This window comes from Oratosquilla oratoria, chromosome 5 (genome assembly GCF_046742065.1).
Source record: "Oratosquilla oratoria isolate Oo_2021 chromosome 5, ASM4674206v1, whole genome shotgun sequence".
Lineage (NCBI taxonomy): Eukaryota > Metazoa > Arthropoda > Malacostraca > Stomatopoda > Squillidae > Oratosquilla > Oratosquilla oratoria.
The window spans coordinates 20224603-20232102 of record NC_134781.1 but is presented as its reverse complement, the minus strand read 5'-3'; the positions used below and the strand labels follow the sequence as shown (position 1 = coordinate 20232102).

General features: G+C 52.1%; 1 long non-coding RNA gene across 1 annotated transcript in view; it reads left to right on the top strand.

Moving 5' to 3' along the window:
• LOC143025209 (uncharacterized) overlaps positions 1 to 7500 on the top strand; it is an 868162-nt gene that overhangs the window by 287555 nt on the left and 573107 nt on the right. The window lies entirely within an intron of this gene.

Genomic DNA, 7500 nt, shown 5'->3' with positions numbered 1-7500 from the left:
TCTCTCTCTCTCTCTCTCTCATGCATAAGCAAAACACACGAATTCGTATACTAGAAACACTGTTATGCGCACAGATGGGGATACGTATGCGCACGCGCACACACACACACACACACACACACACACACACACACACACACACACACACACACACACACACACACACACACACACACACACACACACACAGAGACACACACACACACAGACACACACACACACACACACACACACACACACACACACACACACACACACACACACACACTTACACATTTACATTTACACACTTGCGTATATGCACGCACGAATAAGAAAACAGTCGTGTGAGGAAAGTGAAAATGAGGTTCTTGAGGGGTGTGGACGGGTTACGAAATCTGTCACAGGAACGAAAGCATTCGTGAAGAGACTGTGGCATGAATGGAATTGGGAGAAGAAGGAGTAGAAGAATAGGTCAACCTCAAGTTGAATGATCATGCCATGAGAATAGATGGAAGTCGATGTCTTCGGAAGATTCGAGGATTAGTGATGCCGGAGTGAGGTCGAGGTGAGATCAAGTCAAGGAAGCTCATGGTCTCAGGGTGTCGAAGAAGCGGAAATGTGTTCTGAGTGACCGAGAGAATGGAAGCATTTGGAGATTAGGCCACGGTCTGTTCCGTGGGGTGGGGTGCGCCCGGGGTGAATTGGCAGCAATACTGGGTGTGGGGGAGACGGTTCTCTCCCATGCCCAGCCGCCTTTCTTTACTGGTAACGGATGATCGAATATAGAAAGAAGATACTTGTGTACACACACACACACACACACACACACACACACACACACACACACACACACACACACACACACACACACACACACACACACACACACACACACACACACGACGCAGTGGTAGCGATCGCGGCCGCCACTACGGGTTCGAATCTCGCCCAGGGCTGAAATAATATCAGTATCACTGCGCTGAGAATCGTTACTCTAACTCTCGTGGGGGGGAGTTGGGTGTGTGTGTGCGTGTAAGGTCACAACATTACCCATAGATCGGTCATATATGAGCTCTGAGCTCTCTTCCGGGGAGAGGGGGGGGGTAGTAGTAGCTGCCGATCACGAGCCCAACACGTGATCCAAGACCATGGTGAATTACACACACACACACACACACACACACACACACACACACACACACACACACACACACACACACACACACACAGAGAGAGAGAGAGTGAGGAAGGGAGGGAGAAGGGCAAATTGAGAGAGCGAAATTCTCGTCATGCTAACAAGTGGGTCGTGCTATTTCGTCTTTGATTATTTAGAAATCCGCATTCGAGAGTGCGCGCGAGCGCGCGCAGCGTCCGATAAATCGAAGGTCTGTGACTGGGTTCTCTCTCGCGGCCACAGAGCGATTGTAAACACTGGCATTGTTACAAATACCTTTTGCAAGTTACCCAGCACGTCTCTCTCTCTCTCTCTCTCTCTCTCTCTCTCTCTCTCTCTCTCTCTCTCTCTCTCTCTCTCTCTCTCTCTCTCTCTCTCTCTCTCTCTCCTCTCTCTCTCTCTCTCTCTCTCTCTTCTCTCTCTCTCTCTCTCTCTCTCTCTCTCTCTCTCTCTCTCTCTCTCTCTCTCTCTCTCTCTCTCTCTCTCTCTCTCTCTCTCTCTCTCTCTCTCTCTCTCTCTCTCTCTCTCTCTCTCTCTCTCTCTCTCTCTCTCTCTCTCTCTCTCTCTCTCTCTCTCTCTCTCTCTCTCTCTCTCTCTCTCTCTCTCTCCCTCCCTCCCTCCCTCCTTCCTACTAATGGGAGGCTCCGGAACACTCTTCCCCCTGACATTTCCTCCTCAGTTCTGTGACTTAGACTTGAGTGAAAATGGATTTACTTGTATATTCGTTCGTTTGATTTTTTATTTATTTATTAATTTATTGATTTGTTTTTGCATATTTGGGGGCGTGGCCGTTCTGCTCTTCAAATATGCATCGAAGTATAGATGTATTGATAAGTAAATAAAAATATAATTTTGTGATCAGTGTTCCCTTTGGCTGAATAAAATCTATCTTTTCTTTCCCCTCGTCCACCTCCCCTCGTCCTCTTTCCTTCGTCCTCCAACTCCCGTCCTCTTCCCCTCATCCTCCTCCCCTCCTTCCTCCTCCCCTCGTCCTCTTTTCCTCATTCTCTTTCCCTCGTCCTTCTACCCTCCTTCCTCCCCTCCATCCTCCTCCCCTCGTCCTCTTTCCCTCGTCCTCCAACTCCCGTCCTCTTCCCCTCCTCCTCCCCTCCTTCCTCCTCCCCTCATCCTCTTTCCCTCATTCTCTTTCCCTCGTCTTTCTCCCCTCCTTCCTCCTCCCCTCCTTCCTTCCCTCCATCCTCCTCCTCTCGCCCTCCTCCCCTCCTTCCTCCTCCCCTCCTCCTCTTTCCCTCATTCTCTTTCCCTCGTCCTTCTCCCCTCCTTCCTCCTCCCCTCCTTCATTCCCTCCATCCTCCTCCCCTCGTCCTCCTCCCCTCGTCCTCTTTCCCTCGTCCTCCAACTCCCGTCCTCTTCCCTTCATCCTCCTCCCCTTTTTCCTCCTCCCTTCGTCCTCTTTCCCTCATTCTCTTTCCCTCGTCCTTCGCCCTTCCTTCCTCCTCCCCTCCTTCCTCCTCCCCTCCATCCTCCTCCCCTCCTTCCTCCTCCCCTCCTTCCTCCTCCCCTCCTTCCTCCTCCCCTCCTTCCTCCTCCCCTCCTTCCTCCTCCCCTCGTCCTCCTCCCCTCGTCCTCCTCCCCTCGTCCTCCAACTCCCGTCCTCTTCCTCTCATCCTCCCCTCCTTCCTCCTCCCCTCGTCTTCTTTCCTTAATTCTCTTTCCCTCACCCTTCTCTCCTCCTTCCTCCTCCCCTCGTCCTCCTCCCTTCCTCCCTTCCTTCCTCTTCCCCTCCATCCTCCTCCCCTCCATCCTCCTCCCCTCGTCCTCTTTCCCTCGTTCTCTTTTCCTCCCTCCTCCTCCTCCCTCCTCTGTCCTCTTCTCCCCTCCGCCGTCCTCCTCCCTCCTCCCCCGTCCTCCTCCCTCCTCCCCCGTCCTCCTCTACCCTCCACCGTCTTCCTCCCTCCACCTCCGTCCTCCATTCCCTCCTCCATCTTTCTCCCCCCTCCCCCGTCCTCCTCCCTTCTCTCCTTTATTCCGTCTCTTTTTCCCCTCTTTCCTTCCTCTCTCTCTCTCCTTCCTCTCCCTCTTCATATTCCCTCTCCTTCCTCCCCCTCTCCTTCCTCCCCCTCTCCTTCCTCCCCCTCTTTCCTCCTCTCTTTCCTCCCCCTCTGCTTCCTCTCCTTCCTCTCCCTCTCCTTCCTCTCCCTCTCCTCCCTCCCCCTCTCCTTCCTCACCCTCTCCTCCCTCCCCCTCTCCTTCCTCCCCCTCTCCTTCCTCCCCCTCTCCTTCCTCCCCCTCTCCTTCCTCTCCCTCTCCTTCCTCCCCCTCTCCTTCCTCCCCCTCTCCTTCCTCCTACTCTCTTCTCTCCCCCTCTCCTTCCTCCTCCTCTCCTTCCTCCCACTTCTTCCTCTCCCTTTCCTTCCTCCCCCTCTCCTTCCTCCCCCTCTCCTTCCTTCCCCTCTCCTTCCTCCCATTTCTTCCTCTTCCTCCCCCTTTCCCCTTTTCCCTCTCCCTTTCACTCCCTTTGCTTACACTTCCACACTTATTCCCTCCACCATTTCTTGCTTCAATTCCTGCTCTTCCACATCCATTTCTTTCACTTCCAATTCCACTATCTACTCCTCTACCTGCTCCAGTCCCTACTTCGCTTCCTCCTCCACTTCTTCCTCCACCTCATGCACTGTTTTCTTCACTCCCTCCTCCACTCTTCCACTTCCTCCTCCTCCACTCTATACTCGTCCATTTCCTCCGATTTCTTCTCTTTTTTCTCTTCCGCTTCCTCGCGCCACATTTTCTCACCACCTCCTCTTCCTCCTCCTCTTCCTCCTCCTCCTCCTCCTCCTCTTCCTCCTCTTCCTCCTCCTCTTCCTCCTCGTCTTCTTTCTCCTCATCCTCTTCCTCCTCCTCTTCCTCTTCCTCCATTTTTTTCTCTCACCTTTCTCCTCCCATCAAGCTTCAGCCACATCCTCCTACGTCCCACCAACCAACCACTTCCACCTCTTCCCTTCTACCACCTCCTGCCATCACCACCATCTCCCACCACCACCACTTCCAACCACCACTTCCCACCACCACTTTCCACCACTAATTGCCACCACCTCCCACTAATTTCCACCACCACCACCTCCCACTATCACCACCATCTTCTTCCAACACCACTTCCAACCACCACTACTACCCACCATCACCACTCCACCTCCCGTCGCCACTTCCTCCCTCCATCCCATCACCTCCCACCACCAGTTCCCACCATCTCCCACTATCACCATCACATCCCACCATCAACCCTACCTCCCACCATCACCCCCACCCCCCACTATCACCACCCCCACCTCCCACCATCACCCCCACCTCCCACCATCACCCTCACCTCCCACTATCACCCCCACCACCTCACACCACCGACTCCCACCGCCACCTCCCACCACCACCTTCTCCCACCACTACCTCTCACCACCGCCACCTCTCACCACCACCATCTCCCACCCACACCATCTCTCACCCCCACCATCTCTCACCACCACCTCATCCCATCAACGCCACCACCTCCCACCACTACTACCACCACTGCCTCCCACCATACCTCCCACCATCACTACCACCACCTCCCACTACCACTACCTCCCACCATACCTCCCACCATCACTACCTCCACCTCCCACTACCACTACCTCCCACCATCACCACCACCTCCCATCACCGCCACCTACCACCACCACCTCCCACCAGCACCTCATCCCACCACCAACACCTTATCTCACCACTACCTCATCTCGTCACCACCTCCCACCACCACCACCACCTCCCTCCACCTCCCACCACCACCACCTCATCCCACCACCACCGCCTCATCCCACCACCACCACCACCACATACCACCACCACCACCACTTAATCCCTCCACAACCACCACCACCACTAAATACCACCACCTCCCACCACCAACGCCACCATCTCCCACTTCCCATCACTACCCACCACTACCACCGGCTTCCATCACCTCCCACCACCGCCTTCCACCTCCCACTACCTCCTACCACCACCTTTCCTTACCTCCCCCTTTCTCTCTCCCTTCCCCTCCTCATCCCTTCCTTTCTCTTCATTTTATTTCTGCTCTTCCTCTTACTCCTCTTCCTCCTTTCTCTTCTCCCTACTCCCCTTTTCATCCCCCCTCTCCCCATCTCCTTCCTCCTCCTCCTCCTCCTCCTCCTCCTCCTCTTCCTCCTCCTCCTCCACGCCTCCGACGCCGCTGCCGTCGTCGTCCATGTATGGTCAAGTCAAGCAAGACAAACCACAACAAATGATAGACCTGAGTGGTCGAGATGACAATAAATCCTGATCCTCCTCTCTGGTGACGGTAATAGCGGGCCCGACAGACGCCCGACGCCCGCCCGCCCGCCCGCTTCTTCCTCCCTTTTGGACAAACGGGCGTGGAGCCGTGCGTGCTCTGGTGGCCGGGCGGGCCCGGGCGGGGCACTCACATCCACGCCCCGGGCGCACGGGCGGGATCCTCTGCACCTCCACGCCCATAGTGGTGGTGGTAGTGGTGGTGGTGGTGGTGGTGGAGCACAGATGGTAGAATACGAATGATGGTGATGCTAGAATACGTGTAATGGTGGTGGGGGTAAAGTGAGTGATGGTGAAGTGGATGGTAGTAGAGGTGTAGGTGGTTGTGGTGGAACACTGATAGTGATGGTGGAGTTCGAATGATAAAGGTGGTAGAATACGGTTGATGGTGGTGTTGGTAGGGTAAAGTGGGTGATGGTATATATGTAGGTGGTGATAATTTTAGCATTGGAGTTAGTGTTGTGGAAATTGTGGTGATAGAGCTGGTGACATGGTGGTGCAGATGGTATTAGTGGTGGTAGTAGTGATGATAATGGTACTAGACGTGCATATAGTGGTTCGGGTAGTGGTGGAAGCAATACAGATGCTTATGGTGGTAGTGGCGACCTTGGAAACGTTGATACTGGCGATGGTGATGATAGTAGTAATAGTAATGAAAACTAAGGTCTTAGTGTTGGCACTAAAGTTAATTGATGTTACCAGTATTGCTGGCCACGGTAATGGTATTTGCTTACACTCACATCATAATATTCATCTATATGTTGGTGCTGGTGGCATAGCATTGGTGGGCAATGTTAGCGATTTGGTGGTCAGAGCTGGCAACCGTTTGATGCAGTGTTGGTGGTGCTTGGTTGGCTGTGCTGATAGTGATTTGGTTGATTATGTTTTGGTTTGATGGGCACTGTTGTCACTGATTTGATGGACACTGTTAGCAGTGGTTTGTAGGCACTGTTGACAGTGATTAGTGAGCACTGTTGGCAGTGATTTGATGGGCACTGTTGGCAGTGTTTGGTAGACACTGTTGACGGTTATTAGTGAGCACTGTTGGCAGTGATTTGATGAGCACTTTTGGCAGTGGTTTGATGGACACTGTTGGCAGTGGTTTGATGGGCACTGTTGGCAATGATTTTATGGGCACTGTTGTCAGTGTTGGAATTGGTTTAGTGATGGAACGCTCAAAGTACACACATTTGAGTACATCACCACCATCAGTCTGATCGTCTTCAGTACGAGGCTTGACCTCAAATGAAGAAAAGAAATTGGCGTAAGAAAGAAAATTTCTAAAAATCATTATTAAGACGAAGGGACTGAATACGAATTTTAATTAAATTTATGGCTTGATTAATATGTTCAAGTGTCCTTAACGTATTGGGATTTTTTTTTTTGTATTTTATCTATTGTTTCATTGTATTTTTTCTATTCTATTGTATCTTAAATACTAATTTTTATTTATTATTTATTTATTTATTCACTCATATTCATATATTTTATTTATTTTTTGTTTGTTTATTGTGTTGTACAACTTCGTGAAATTTGCTTCAACGTTACAATCACCACCATCACCATATCCATTGTCACCATTACCATTGTGCACTAGTGGCTGGTCTCGCATCCGCTTAGTTGTGGGTTCGAATCCCGCACTTCTCTCCAATTTCCAGTAGTGACTGTTACCTTCCCCATCAGTCCAAGCGCATAATAGAGCAAAGGTGGCGGCTTCGGCCGCAGCTACTCAGCGCCTCCTGGCGTAAGCTCCTCACCATTACCATTACTACTACCACCATTGAAACAACACCAACACCACCAAGGTCAGTAGTCACCCGCCATCACGTTCATCATCACCACGTCACTATCATCGTCTGTAAAAACATCACCCACTATCACCGTTTGGGAATATCAAAACCACTTTAGTCACTGTCCTTGTCCTTGTTAGCACTATCACCAGAACCACTATAACCACCACCACCCCATGCTAACTGCGCATCTATCACCGACACTACCAGCACCACCGACACCACCAACGCCATCGACACCAGCACCCCCTA